This window comes from Girardinichthys multiradiatus, chromosome 6 (assembly GCF_021462225.1).
Source record: "Girardinichthys multiradiatus isolate DD_20200921_A chromosome 6, DD_fGirMul_XY1, whole genome shotgun sequence".
Taxonomy (NCBI): Eukaryota; Metazoa; Chordata; class Actinopteri; order Cyprinodontiformes; family Goodeidae; genus Girardinichthys; species Girardinichthys multiradiatus.
Window position 1 is genome coordinate 1,063,817 of NC_061799.1, and position 15,520 is coordinate 1,079,336.

A 15,520-nucleotide genomic window follows, 5' to 3' on the forward strand; every position below is an offset into this window, starting at 1 on the left:
CTCTCTAAATCGCTGCAGTACACCAAGCATAGAGGCCCCCAGGTTTGTCCCTGGCAGTAGCAGCTCGTTGAGATTCTGGTCTTTGTAAGTGAAGGAGCAATTAAACAACTCACGGTTCTTACCATTGTGAGTCACCATGTGGTGGGGGATGAACCATGACTCCTTTGAGGTCCTCACATCCTCTTCACTCACTTCTTTCATATACCCTGCTGCTACTAACTTTGTGATCTCAGCTTGATAAGCTTTAGCCATCTCGGGATCTCGGCTGAGATGCTTTTCCGTACCACATAGGCTGGGAAGCACTGAAGTAGGAGCCACTCTAAGTAGAGGCATATTGCTGACACGCAGAAGGGGGGTTGCATATCTGTGTATCCCTTCTACCTTCACTCTCATTGTTTTTGTCTCTAACAGATTTACAGCTTGCTCTTCTCTTCGAGACCGTGTCACCAGCTTTTCACTTGTGTATGGCAGAGTGTCAAGTTGCCATAGCTTCACAACATGGCTAAGGAGTTCTGCTTGGGGAGAGGCAGTTGAAAGGAAGAAGCATTCTTGTGCTTGTGTAGGCTGCTAAAGAGTGAGGATAGGTCCATGTAGTGTCCAACCCAGCCTTGTCTTGACTGCAGCAGGACTTCCAGGTGGACCAAGATGCACAGGTCTGATGGGAGGGATTAGGTGGGGACAGTCTGAGCCGATCAGAAGAAGTGGCTGTACATTGGTGAATGGCTGCAAGAGGAGCTTCCTCAAATGTCTGTACTTCCATTGAAGTGCCTGCAATGGGTATGAATGTTCAGCAGCTCTCTTATCTCTCTTCCTGATGCTTCTGTCTCCCAGGATCTCCTCTACCCTGTCAGAACGATCTCCACCCTCTTGAATTACTAGCTCCTACTCCAGCCACTCTGCAAAATCTTGTAGTGATGGTATTCCATCTTTCTGTGGGTAGAGATAGTGGCTGAAAGCAGCACGCAGGTCATGTGATAGCTTTTGTGTGAGTCTTGCAACATTAGACCCACACTGTAGCTCTATATGTCCATCTTCCCATAGTTGCTCCAACATGCCGACCAGGGCACGGACTCTTAATGTAAACCTACGGAATCCTGCTGTGTCACTTGACCGAATGTTGGGTTCATCCATAAACTCCGCTATTCTCTCCAATGACAGTTGGTGAGGCTGGCCATAATATTTAGTAAGTGAGGACATTGTGTTGGAGTACGGTCGAGAGGAGTTGCTATATGAGTCAGCAATCAACAGAGCTTCTTCAAATTTAAGGTGGTCACATAGCACCTGATATTTGAACCTCTCGGTCGCATCTTCCGGGAGAATGATGTCTAGGGCGGGTTTTAATCTTGCAAACTGCCTGGGATCACCCTTTATGAAATCCGGGATGGATGGTGATGGTTCTCTATAAGTTTTTTCCCTGGTAGCCATGAATGTAGTGGAATCCAACACTTGGTTTGGTGAAAGACGGTTAGCCTCCAAACCAAATTCATCTCATGTTCGCAATGTTGGGGTGGAGTGTGGTACACAGAGATGAAAGTCAGGAGCTTTAGTAGCTGCAGCTGTGGTCCATCGTAACTCAAGGGCTTGCAAGCGTTGACTAAGTTCTTGGGCAATGGGTGGTAGCTGTGAAGGTGGAACCAACTGTTGGTCAGAAGAGTCACATGGGAGAAAGACTGGAGGTGAAGGTACAGGCCATTCTTCAGCTTCATCTTGTATAGAGGGTGCATTATGCTGCCCTTGCTGCAGAAAAGGAGACTTATTGGCTAAAGATGTGGGGACCCAAGTATCATCAGCTGATATGTGACTGTCAGGTGGCTTTGCAGATTTTAGGCTAATTGATGCCATTGTGGCTGCATAGCGGTCTATCTGTCTCCTCATGTCTGTGACCACTAGCTGCAGCCGCCTGTTATCCTCCTGCAGTTGCTGCACGATGTCTATGAACCCACGTGAGGTGCTAAGTAACACTGGTGTCTGTCCTACCGCTCCAAGAGAAACAGGTGTCTGGGTGAAGGACGTCATCTTGACGTACCCCTCTCTAGGCTGAGGCTGATCTAACATAGGAGCAGCTGGTACGGTATATCCTTCATAATCAGCCATCCAACCTGGTGGTCGCACATTCCTCCGTGGACGCGCACCTACTCTCTGGGGGTCATAATCCATCTTCACTGTAATCACCCTTCTCCGGCTCGAAGGACCAAGTTTGTAACAAAGATTTGAATAAATTGAGAGCTTTGCTTTTTGGCTCAGCTCTCTCTTCACCACAACGGACTGGCACAGTGTCCCCATTACTGCGGCAGCCGCACCGATCCGTCTGTCGATCTCCCGCTCCCATTCTTCCCTCACTCGTGAACAAGACCCCGAGATACTTAAACTCCTCCACTTGAGGCAGGAACTCCCCTCCAACCTGAAGAGGACAAGCCACCCTTTTCCGGTCGAGAACCATGGCATCGGATTGGAGGAGCTGATCTTCATCCCAGCCGCTTCACACTCGGTTACGAACCCGATAATGTCCTCAGTCGAGGTCAACAGTCTCCCGCCCCCACTATAAACAGTGTTGGCGAAGCACTGCTTCCCCCTCCTGAGGCGCCGGACGGTTTGCCAGAATCGCTTCGAGGCCAACCGGTAGTCCTTCTCCATGGCCTCACCGAACTCCTCCAAGGCCTTAGTTTTTGCCTCTGCCACAGCCCGGGCCGCAGCAGGCTTGGCCTCACGGTACCCGTCAGCCGCCTCAGGAGTCCCACAAGCCAACCACAGCCAATAGGACTCCTTCTTCAGCTTGACAGCATCCCTTACTGCCGGTGTCCACCACGGGGTTCTGGGACTGCCGCCGTGACAGGCACCGCAGACCTTACGGCCTCAGCTACAGGCAGCAGCATCGACAATAGATGCGGAGAACATGGTCCACTCGGACTCTATGTCTCCAACATCCCCTGGGATCTGGTCAAAGCTCTACCGGAGTTGGGAGTTGAATACATCCCTGGCCGAGGGCTCCGCCAGGCCTTCCCAGCAGACCCTCATAATGCGCTTGGGCCTGCCAAGTCTGTCCGGCTTTCTCCTCTTCCAGCGGATCCAACTCACCACCAGGTGGTGATCAGTGGACAGCTCGGCCCCTCTCTTCAACTGAGTGTCCAAAACATGCGGCCGAAGGTCTGATGATACAACAACAAAGTCATCGACCTCCTGCCTAGGGTGTCCTGGTGCCAAGTGCACTGATGGACACCCTTATGTTTGAACATGGTGTTCATTATGGACAATCCGTGACTAGCACAGAAGTCCAATAACAAAACACCACTCGGATTCAGATCGGGGAAGCCATTCCTCCCGATCACGCCTCTCCAGGTGTCACTGTCGTTTCCCACGTGGGCGTTGAAGTCCCCCAGCAGAATAATGGAGACCCCGGGAGGGGCACTATCCAGCACTCCCGACAGGGACACCAAGAAGGCTGGGTACTCCGCACTACCGCTCGGCCCGTAGGCCGAGACGACAGTCAAAGACCTATCCCCAACCCGAAGGCGCAGGGATAGGACCCTCTCATCCACTGGGGTAAACCCCAACACGAGACGGCTGAGCTGGGAGGCAACAAGCAAACCCACACCAGCCTGCCCCCTCTCCCCGTGGGCCACTCCAGAGTAGAAGAGAGTCCAACCCCTCTCAAGGAGATGGGTTCCAGAGCCCACGCTGTGCGTGGAGGCAAGCCCGACTATTTCTAGTCGATATCTCTCGACCTCCCGCACAAGCTCAGGGACCTTCCACCCCAGCGAGGTGACATTCCACGTCCCTAGAGCCAGCCTAAGCATCCGGGGATTGGGCCGCTGAGGTCTCCACCTTCGTCCGCCACCCAATCCTCTTTGCACCGGTCCCTCACGGTTCCCCCTGCAGATGGTAGGCCCACTGGGGGATGGCCTCGCGTCTCTCGTTCGGGTCCCGCAAGGAGCGACCCGGCGAGTCCTGACCCCAGGCCTGGCTCCAGGGGGGGACCCCGGCTCTGCCGTACCGGGCGACGTCACGTGCCTCGATATTTTTGTCCTCATGAGGGATTCTTGAACCGCTCTTTGTCTGACCCATCACCATGATGCCTTTCTGGTTTCTTTAATGAGCAGATTTATGTGAGTTGCATATATATGTGTGGTTCAGTCTCATGGACACACACTATCAACAAAAACACAACGTAAACCGCTTCAAAACGTAGCTTTTGAGGTTTCTCAGTGCTTACAGAAACACCAGTTTTAAACTCTTCTGAACATTACTTACAAAAAACGGCTGCACCCCTGGCGAGTCCAGGAGTCTGAGTCATGGTATATCAGTTGCGGTAGGGAAGGGTCCAGCCGCCCCATTAACAGCAAATTTGGGGTAATGGGGTCTGGGTCAGCTAGGTCTGAGGATACATACCCCAGAGGTTTTGAGTTGAGCATTCCCTCAATCTCAATCAGCACCGTTTGAAGGACGGTTGTTCTGCCTCCCAGGGTATCTTGATTTTACTTGAAACAAATCTGTCAGATGGGTACATTAGGTTATATAAAAATGAGATGTGACCCCTTTGGAGTGCCTTAGTCTTGAGAGCAAGGTTTATCCCGCTGAATGTGTTTTTGCAAAATTACGCAGTTGAAAGTAGCGGAAAAAATCTGATATGTGCTTGTGAAAAGCAGAAATTAGTTGGTCAAAGCTTGCAGATAAGTCATTGATGTACAAGTCCCTCTGTTTTTGCAAACCTTTGTTTTCTATGATAGTGTAGCGAGGATAATTGTTTGCTGGAATGAAAACACGGTTATTACAAATGGGGGTTGCTAGAGCAGGGGACAACCAGTAAAAGTGTCACCTTGTTTGGGCACAGATTTTGAGTATTGCTATAACAACAGGATTATGGGTGTAAGCTTTCAGAGAAAGTGGCAAGGTGCTACATGCTAAAGCTGCCAGCTAAACCAAACAGGAGGGCAACTCAATTTTGCACCAGCTAAGTTGGGGGAGTCAAACCATGAGATAAGCTTGAACACATTGGCTGCCCAGTAGTAACCCAATGAGTTGGGGAGTCCCAGACCACTGACTGATTTCTGTCTACAAACCAGTGTCTGACTTGCCCTTGGGTGTTTGCCAGCCCAGATGAATGAATAAATCATACCGTTTACAGATGTGAATAATGATTTGGGGAGAAATAGGTGCAAACACTGAAAAATACACAAATACCAGGGCAGCACATTCATTTTTATTATCTGTACCCTTCCCGCCAGGGACAGAGGTTAAAAGTTCCACTTTTACAAGTCTGCCTGTATTGCTGTTTTTAGCGGAACCAAGTTTTGCTAACGCATAGGTTTACTGAGACGTTTTCACTCTTAGAGATGTTAAGCTTATATCCAGATAGACGGCAAAAAGTGTTCAGCAGTGACATAATATGGGGGATGATTTCTAAGAGGTCCTTCTCATAGAGCAGTAAGTCATCTGCATACAGCAAAACCTTCAGCACCACACCTGTTCTTTCAATATCCCTGAATCTCCCCTCCCCCTTGAGAGCAACTGACAGGGACTCAATTGCAAGTGCAAAGAGGAGAGGAGACAAGGGGCATCCCTGTCAATTGTCACGGAAGAGAGAGAACAATGTAGAACGCTGATTGTTTGTAAAAACTGAGGCACATGAAGAGGACCACAGTAGTTCAACACACAAAATGAAGTTAGGCCCAAAACCAAACCATTGCAAGGAAAAGAAAAGGATAGTCTTCTCCTTGTTCGAGATGAAAGTTTAGAGGGACGGCCGGGTCTTGGTAGATTTGCAGAGGTCTGATACTCCTTCCATTTCAATGTGATTGCTTGAACAGTGCTCCTTGGGATGTTTAAGGCTTGGGAAATCTTTTTGTATCCAAATCCGGCTTTAAACTTCTCCACAACAGTATCTCGGACCTGCCTGATGTGTTCCTTGGTCTTCATGATGCTCTCTGCGCTTTGAACAGAACCCTGAGACTATCACAGAGCAGGTGCATTTATACAGAGACTTGATGACACACAGGTGGATTCTATTTATCATCATCAGTCATTTGGGACAACATTGGATCATTCAGAGATCCTCACTGAACTTCTGGAGTGAGTTTGCTGCACTGAAAGTAAAGGGGACCAAGGCTGATCCAACTTTGATGTAATGTCCTTAAAACAAGTCAAAATGAGGCTCAGTATTGTGTGTGGCCTCTAAGTGCCTGTATGACCTCCCTACAACACCTGGGCTCCTGATGATGCTCCTGATGAGACGGCGGATGGTCTCCTGAGGGATCTCCTCCTAGACGTGGACTAAAGCATCCGCCAACTCCTGGACAGTCTGTGGTGCAACATGACGTTGGTGGATGGAGCGAGACATGATGTCCCAGATGTGCTCAATCGGATTCAGGTCTGAGGAACGGGCGGGCCAGTCCATACCTTCAATGTCTTCATCTTGCAGGAACTGCTGACACACTCCAGCCACATGAGGTCTAGCATTGTCCTGCATTAGGAGGAACCCAGGGCCAACCGCACCAGCTATGGTCTCACAAGGGGTCTGAGGATCTCATCTCGGTACCTAATGGCAGTCAGGCTACCTTGGCGGCCCTCCAAAGAAATGCCGCCCCACATCATTACTGACCCACTGCCAAACCGGTCATGCTGAAGGATGTTGCAGGCAGCAGATCGTTCTCCACGGTGTCTCCAGACTCTGTCATGTCTGTCACATGTGCTCAGTGTGAACCTGCTTTCATCTGTGAAGAGCACAGGGCGCCAGTGGCGAATTTACCAATCCTGGTGTTCTCTGGCAAATGCCAAGCATCCTGCACGGTGTTGGGCTGTGAGCACAACCCCCATTTGTGGACAGCAGGCCCTCATAACATCCTAATGGAGTCGGTTTCTAACCGTTTGTGCAGACACATGCACATTTGTGGCCTGCTGGAGGTCATTTTGCAGGGCTCTGGGAGTGCTCCTCCTGTTCCTCCTTGCACAAAGGCGGAGGTAGCGGTCCTGCTGCTGGGTTGTTGCCCTCCTATGGCCTCCTCCACATCTCCTGGTGTACAGGCCTGTCTCCTGGTAGCGCCTCCAGGCTCTGGACACTATGCTGACAGACACAGCAAACCTTCTTGCCACAGCTCACATTGATGTGCCATCCTGGATGAGCTGCACTACCTGAGCCACTTGCGTGGGTTGTAGTGTCCGTCTCATGCTACCACGAGTGTGAAAGCACCACGAACATTCAAAAGTGACCAAAACATCAGCCAGAAAGCATAGGTAGTGAGAAGTGGTCTGTGGTCCCACCCGCAGAACCACTCCTTTATTGAGTGTATCTTGCTAATCGCCAAAGATTTCCCCCTTTTGTCGATTCCATTTGCACAACAGCTGTGAAATTGATTGTCAGTCAGTGTTGCTTCCTAAGTGGACAGTTTGATTTCACAGAAGTTTGATTTACTTGGAGTTATATATTGTTGTTTAAGTGTTCCCTTTATTTTTTTGAGCAGTGTATATGTGTGTGTGTGTGTGTGTGTGTGTGTGTGTGTGTGTGTGTGTGTGTGTGTGTAAATAAGTAAAAGGAAGCAAAGGAATGCACCACAAATGGTACATATATTGCCTAATATGTCGAGGAAATAGTCCCACTGGAACACTTAGCTGGCTACTCAGTCTCTGGGGCACGTTGGTATTTTGCCGCAAAGGTGGCTGCTTCCTCCGGTGAAGAGAGCCTGTTCTTCATGCCGTTTTCCACGGTGATCTGTAGCCGGGCTGGGAACAGATGTGCTGGTCAGAGATTTAGTTTGTAAAGGTTAGCCATCACCAATCAATACTTAGCTGGCTCCTCTGCGACTTCTGGAGTGAAGCCTTAAAAAATCTGGATCGGCTATCCACGGTATTGAAGTGTCCCTCGTCTCTTGCGACTTTCACTGACGATCTTCTCGTTGGTCTAGTAGCGGTGGAAACAAATTATCGCTGGTCTTGGCCATGAACCAAGTTGCGTCTTTACAGTCGACACTCTGTGTCGTGCACTCTGTGCGTGCAGTCCAGTTCCTGGCGAGATTGGAGAATCTGGTTGCCGAAAACATTCACCAAGAGTTTGGCGAAGAAATCCATTAGTCTGGGTCCTTCAGTGAATTCCGGTAAGACGATTAATCTTATATTGTTTCTATGGCTGCGGCTCTCAAGGTCTACAGTTTTGGCAATTAGCTTAGCATTGCTGCTTGATATGGCTGCACACTTCTTCTCAAGATCAGTAAATTGCTGCTCTTCTAGTTCGCTGTTGGATTCCAGCATATGCTGACCATGTTCCAGCACCAAATACTGCATTTTGTCAAGTTTCAGTTCCACGGCAGTGAATGAAGTTTTGATGTTGGCTGCAATGGTGGCTCTGTGTTTCTCTAGTAAACGAGAAATATCAGCTATCAGTGTGTCAGTAGCTGTGTAAGAGTAATTCACCTCAGTCTTTCTTGGAACCTTTGCTGATTTAAGAATTATTCCAGGGTTTCGAAGACTTTGTTCCTATTTCAGTTTGAGTTATGAAAAAAGTACCTATTTGAAAGTAACGCTGCGGGAGCTTGTGGTCAGTTGTAGTCGGGCTTCTTGGGAGTTTCAGCCCCCCCCCACCACGAGGGACACGGTCAAATGCGTTTTCCCGGTCCACAAAACACATGTGGACCAGTACAAATATGATCCGGCCTAGGGTGTTCTGGTGCCAAATGCACTGATGAACACCCTTTTGCTAGAACATGATGTTCATTACAGGTTTTGTTGTAATATCCTATGTGGCCATTGAAGACCCCAGCAGAATGATGGTGTCCTTGAGAGGGGCACAGTACCGCACCCCCGCCTGGGATGCCAAAAATGCCGGATACTCTGCTGATGTCATTGATTAATAATCTGCCAGTCACATTTTTCTGTTGTCATTTGGAAAATAATGTCAGTGATAGTTGTTGACTGAGGGATTCCAGGGATTCTACAAGGTCTGGTGTTTATGAAATTTGTCTGTAATTATTTGTATTTATCAAGTTGATGTTAAAATCTCCACATACGAGCCAAATTTTTTTGGACTTTGTTATGGCAAAAAGTTTGTATCTTGCTTAAAAATATTTTTCAGTCTCCTGACGGGTTGAACTTTAATTTCCATAATGACTGTCTTATGAGTAATGAGTAATGTCTTATTATGTATGAACTTTGAGCAGATTTTCTATGTTCCCAGTCTTAAAGTTTTATGTCAGAACAAGAAGCCAGTTTTCATAACAACTTGACTTTCCAGTAGTTAGTTCTTACAGTGGGTTTTGTAAATAGTTTGATTTCCTCCCTCCTTGGTATAAAAGCTTCTTACTGACTGTGTGAAGCAGAAAAAACCCTCTGCCATTCTGGTTGGAATGTTTTGTCAAATGTTTTCACAGTTGACATAATGACTTAAATTGCTGATCCAACTCCATCAATGTTGTTGCTGTTCATAAATCGGAATTCATAGCCATCAAGTTCGAAATTTGTTCTCTTTTCTGTACTCATCCAAGTTTCAGATGCTGTAATAATGTTGAATGGATGTGAGAATGTCTGCAGGTATTCCTTTAGATTGTTAAAGTTGCTATACATACTTCTGATGTTAAAATGGAAGATTTTCAAGTTATCCTCAGATTGAAGGATTGAAGTGAAGTTGTGATTATTTTGTTCATTTGTATAACAACAGCTGGTGTTTGTAGTTGAAAAACATTTATGTCAATTTTACTTCCAAAATCAGTTAGGTTGTGCTCTGTATAGTCAAACAGCGTTAGTTTCAGATGACCCTTTATGTTTATCCATTCTGTGTCATCATTATGTCCAGATGACTTTTCCTTCCCATAGAAAGTACTCCTGGATCAGTGCTTCTGTGTTCTTTTTGTGTCTCTGCTCTGTTCTCTCAAACCCCCAGTCGGTCGTGGCAGATGGCCGCTCACACTGAGCCTGGTTCTGCTGGAGGTTTCTTCCTGTTAAAATGGAGTTTTTCCTCTCCACTGTCGCTACATGCATGCTCAGTATGAGGGATTGCTGCAAAGTCAATACCAGCTATTCTCTCTACATGCTCATCCAGGAGGAGTGAATGCTGCAAGTCACTGACTGGATGCAATCTGCTGGGTTTCCTTAGATAGAAAAACTTTTTATCCAATTTGAATAAAAAGCTAACTCCGACTGCACTGTTCAATTGTTAGGATTAATTGGAATGTATGAACCTGACTTTGTGAAGTGCCTTGAGACGACATGTGTTGTGAATTGGCACTATATAAATAAAACTGAATTGAATTGAATTGAATTGAATGAGGTTCTGTTCACTGTGTCCATTTGTGTTGTGTTTGTGTGTGCAGTGTTGATACCTGTGATGGCTGCAGTTACAGTCACACATATTAGGTCATTTCTATCCAAAATCACACTACTGCAGCAGGGAATTACACATTTCACTACACTTATATTTTGCTTTCTTTAAATATAGGATTTAATTTACATAAAGAATTGGTTTAGGTTTAGAATTAGTCTATTTACACAACATGGCAATGTATTATAAAAGGTGTGCACATGTTAGTTTGCCCTGTTATGTGTGTACTTTTTGATTTAATCCTTTTTGTTTCGTGACTTTCTTTAGTGGCAACTGCTTCATTCCTGTGGCTAAACAAAGATGCTGAAAGGGGCGGAGCAAGCCAATATGTAGACCTGCAAACTGGTTCATATCACAACTCAGGACCATGGGGGAGAAATGGGACTTGCTTGTGTTAGTTTTAGTTAGGTTTTTGAGTTTCATCCATTTTTATGTCTGTGTAGACTGATCCGCCACTATTTAAGTTCACCTTGTACTCCAGCTAGAGAGGTCTGTTTTGTTAGTATTATTTGTTGCCAGTTGTTTGTTAGTTGTCTATGGTTTGTTAATTTGACCTCTTTTATGGGCTCAATATCTTGAATTTTGTATAATTTATCCAAGTTTGTTTTTTTTCTGGTTAAATAAAAGCCCATTTCTTTGAACTTTAACCTGTGCCTGACTATCCTTTACTGTTGACCCGTCACAATACCTTTATGTCCTGTTTTTTGTGTATTTAGCCTGTTCCTTCAGACTTCTCACAGCCATCATTTTGGACTCTTCTGGCATTCAATTTAGTTTAAGGAACACTTTGCAGTTGAATGTCCACGTGCTTTGAATTTTCTTCTGTTTCCCTAGCTCTCTTGCTTTTCTAGCAATGTCAGCAATTTGGTTGGTGAGATGTTTGTTTAGATAAACAATGTAATTCTTCAGTATTTTTCCTTGCCTAAAAAGTGCAATCTTGCGTTTCGTATTTACAAACTTGAGAATGATGGCAGATTTTTCTCCAGTTGTCTAGGTAGGTGACCTCAGTTTTATTGCAGTCCAACGTAATGCATTAGACTGGAAAAAAGTGGCCACTTGTCGCTTCCTGTCAGGTCCGCAGGCTCCTCCACACTGCCACTTCTTACAGCCTGAGGATATGACTGAGGCTTGATGGTCAGCCTCCTGACGATCATGTTGTTCATTCTGGTATACTGTTCCAGTTCAGCCACCCGATTCCCCAGAACAGTCTGTCTTTCGTCCTTTTCCACGTTTTGAACCCTCAGGTATTTTATCTCCTTATTGAGCCGCTGCTGGAAGTTCTGCCAAGAGGACATCCAATGACTTTTTAATGACATCAACTTCCTCTATGGACTACTGCTTTTTAGGTCCCTGATTGATTGAAATTGCCACTTTTTAGTTGACAGATGTTAAGTCAAGCATCGCTGTTTCAACAGAGGCCCAACATCTCTTTGGAAACTGGTTTAGCATCCTGATTAGAATACTGCTAACTTAGCTGTGGTTATGATCCCATTCTTTAGTCTGGAATCTGAGCAGAGTCTGTTAATCCTGACAGTAGCAATCCAAATTCATTATCAAAATTTAAAAAAAATTGCCGTAAACCGAGAAGTCAGAAGAGGGCCACAAACATTCAAACAACAAGGAACAGAAAGACTCAAAACCAGGACAGCAAACGATGCCGTTAATTTTGATAGCTCTGTTTCTGCCAGATGTTCTGGACATTTATCTGAGTCTGAAAATTATTTAGAAACATAGAGAAAGAATGTGACTGAAAAGTCTCCCACCACACTTAAGGGGACATGTCCAGATGCACTAAGCACTCGTATTATTGCAGTAAGACAACTACTGTATTATTAAACTATTTTTATTCTGACAATGAACATCAACTTTAAAACAAAGTATTACATCAGAAACAGAGTCGTGTATTGTTAATTCTTCAATGTTTTCTAATAAAGTTTGGTCACTGGATTTTAGCATTAAATTGTTTTCTAACAAGATTAAAAATATATTTGTCCTGGAGATTAGCATAGCTAAGTCTCCTTTTTTGGGGCGGGGCGGGGGTTGCGGGCCTCTTAGCCATCTGCAGTGGGCTTTGATCAGTGTAGTGCAGCGAGGTCCAGGCTTGGCCTGGCCATCGAAGGCCCGAGTGTGAAATTGGTCTGATGTCATCCCCCTTTCTTCACCGTCACCAGCTTTTAGTGGCTGTAATTATATTTCCGCCACAAAGCCCCTGTCCTCTTCATTCCATATTCCAAGTTTGACTTGGAAGCGTTTAGAGAACTATGGGCAAATCTCTCAGTGGGGGGAAGGGGGACTGGATGGGTAATCTTTTGTTTGACTGAGACACAGAAGACATCAGTACTTTGTGATATGTATTTTTTTTCTCTGCTCATCTGCCCTTTTCCTCTGCTTGTTGAAGAGGTGAAGTTTATGACAAGAGGATGTCTGAACTTTGGATAAATAAGATGGTGCTTTGTTTTTTGCTTGTATTTAACAGGGGCAAAGAGAATTGTGGCTAAAATGTTACCATACCAAGGATTGAACCATACTAAATAAGGCCTTAGACATATGTCAATGGACCCAGAGTCGTGAATGAGCTTTTGAGTGCTGGTCAACAAACCTCATTTCCATCTTTTCTCTATTTGATAAAGGCTTTGGTAATGGGAAGTTTTGAAAGGTGTTTGACTTTTTTTTAATTGTGATATCCAAAGCATGGAAAATGTGAAGATAAAAGGTTAAATGTTATTCTGCATATTTAGAGTTTTATAATTCTTTGAAATTAGGGTTTTTGTGAATGTAATGCCAGTAAAATGTACAAAATTCAAATAGGGCACTGAAAGGCTGGAGATGTAGGGGTTTAATAATCATTGTATCTGGCAAGACCTTAGTCATATAACAGGGTGTTATAGAACATCATTGTTTAAAAACATTACAAAAGATTTTAAGTATAATTTTTTAACACTTGGAAAAATAGAGGACTGAAAGTCAGCCATAAATATTCTTTAGGTAGTGGTTCATTGTACACCATCTCAGATCATCATTACATTTATAAATGCAAGTTAAACCTTACTATGCAACAGGAAAAAAATATATGTGCATCTTAATAAATGAGAATATTATTGAAGTGTAACTCAAATCAGTAAGTGAAACTGACTTAGGCTCATCCATTCATTAAACCTGGCTAAATATAGCAAGCATTTCTGAAAAAAGAGTGATCTAACACATAATTTTATTATTTTTTAAAATAACATGTGAGACACTTTTTGATGTTTTGGATCTACAAGGATTTGCAGATTACTTTTCTACAAAAATCAAATTACTTTTTTAATTTTCCTTAAAATATGAACTATTTAGTTTATGGTTGAGATTGTAAAAATAATGAAATAATCACAATAAAATGTGTTTTGCATTTTTATTAATAAAAAATGTGATTTTCTTTTTTTTTTTTAAGCACTTTCAACTTGATAATTTTGGGCGACTGCAAAAGATCCTATCTTTGGGCTGGCTTTCATTAAAGAACTAATGTGTCCATTTGAAATAGATGCAATGCAGATGGACCCAGATAGTTGATTTCCTCTTTAACATATCTAGGCTTTCATGACAACACACTGCAATTTATTTCAGTTAAATTCAGGTTATTTACATGGCACCAACTGAAGCCATCTTTGAAAAAACAGAAGTACCATTACCTGGATGTTTATGCCTGTGAAGGCTCTGCTGAGGTAAATCCTGTTTTGTTATAACAGACCAACACATGAGTGTGTACTTCAGCGATTTCTGCCCTGGTCCAGGTTTTCACTTGTTCTTTTGTTGTCACAGCAAAGAAACTAATTATTCCTGTGTCTCAACATTAATATGGACCAAAAAATATGGCCACCTTTTTTCCACAAGAAATGTGCTGCGGCTTTTCTTTACACCTTTGAATGTGGACATTTAAAAACACTTAAGCTGTGAACATTTGCCCTCACATTATTTCCAAACTAAAATAACTGAGGCAGTCTTCTAGTTTGCCACCAGAACAGCTATTTGTGAAGGAATGTTTTAGAAAAATAGGAACACAGTGAACCTCTCCATTGTGATGTAACTACAACTCCTGCAAGAACAAGATTAGCACATGAAACATCTCAATGGTTTCATATATAATAATAAAAGAATGCTTTAAATGTACACCTCAGTTTAGACTTATTGTTGTTGCCAAATTATTCCCTCTCACTTGTTAAAATTCCCCTTTGGAGTCGGAAGAACAAAGATGTCAGATTTTGGCGTGAGTGTTGTCATTTCCTGCTTTGTGTGAGGAAACATGAAATATTTTGACCTTCATCCAGGTTCTGTGACCAAACACCCTGTAATACCCCCACACCGCCAAGCCCTTCAACTGTCAACCCCTGACAGCGCGTAGAAACTCAGCTCCCAGCCTTTTCTCCTAAGTCAAGAGTAGCTGAGTTCTTCAAGTCAGCGACCGTTGGGCATTACTTCCACATACAAGCCAGCTAAGAAAGGAAATGCAGATGAGGGCCTCTACAGCCATTCAGATCCCCGGTTGCTGCTGCTATCACTGCCAATAGAAAACACTGTGGATCTTCCTCTGGCCTTCATATTTCTGTCCTCTTCTCTTGTTTCTACTGTTCCCATCCTCTGGTACACAGATGTCACACAGAAGAGAAGAGACGTGTGTGAAGTTAGGAGTTTTCAGCGACTGAATAATTTGGCTGCTGGATCCTGCTTGGAAATGGGGACGTGTTGTGGTTTAGGACATGAGTTTAACTGCTTAACATGCCATTTGATCATTTTTGAGGATTGTTTTAATCTCCAAATATCTGACTTTTTGCTTCAACCATGAAAAGATGATTGCTGCAATAAAGAGAAAATGTAGTGACGTACCCAAAGAATCAAGTTTGCTTTTGGTACACTTAACGTTTTGTTTCAATAACTAGAAGTGCAGCATGTCAGGTCCATGGATCATTTGTACCGATTGATAGACTCTCTAGACCTACATATATACACCCTACACACTTACTCATCTGAAATAAAGTAATCATGAAAATCTTCCTCACAAAGACAACCCTTGAATTTTTTACTGAATAATAGTTTTTAACTGAATTTGACGGTTTATAGTTATGATATAATGCAATCAGTCTATGTGACTGGATTGGAGTGATATGTTCCTGCATCTATTGGATGTGTGTCTTAAACAAACTGAACTGAGCTTACATGCCTTTGTTTCTACATTGCTTACATAAT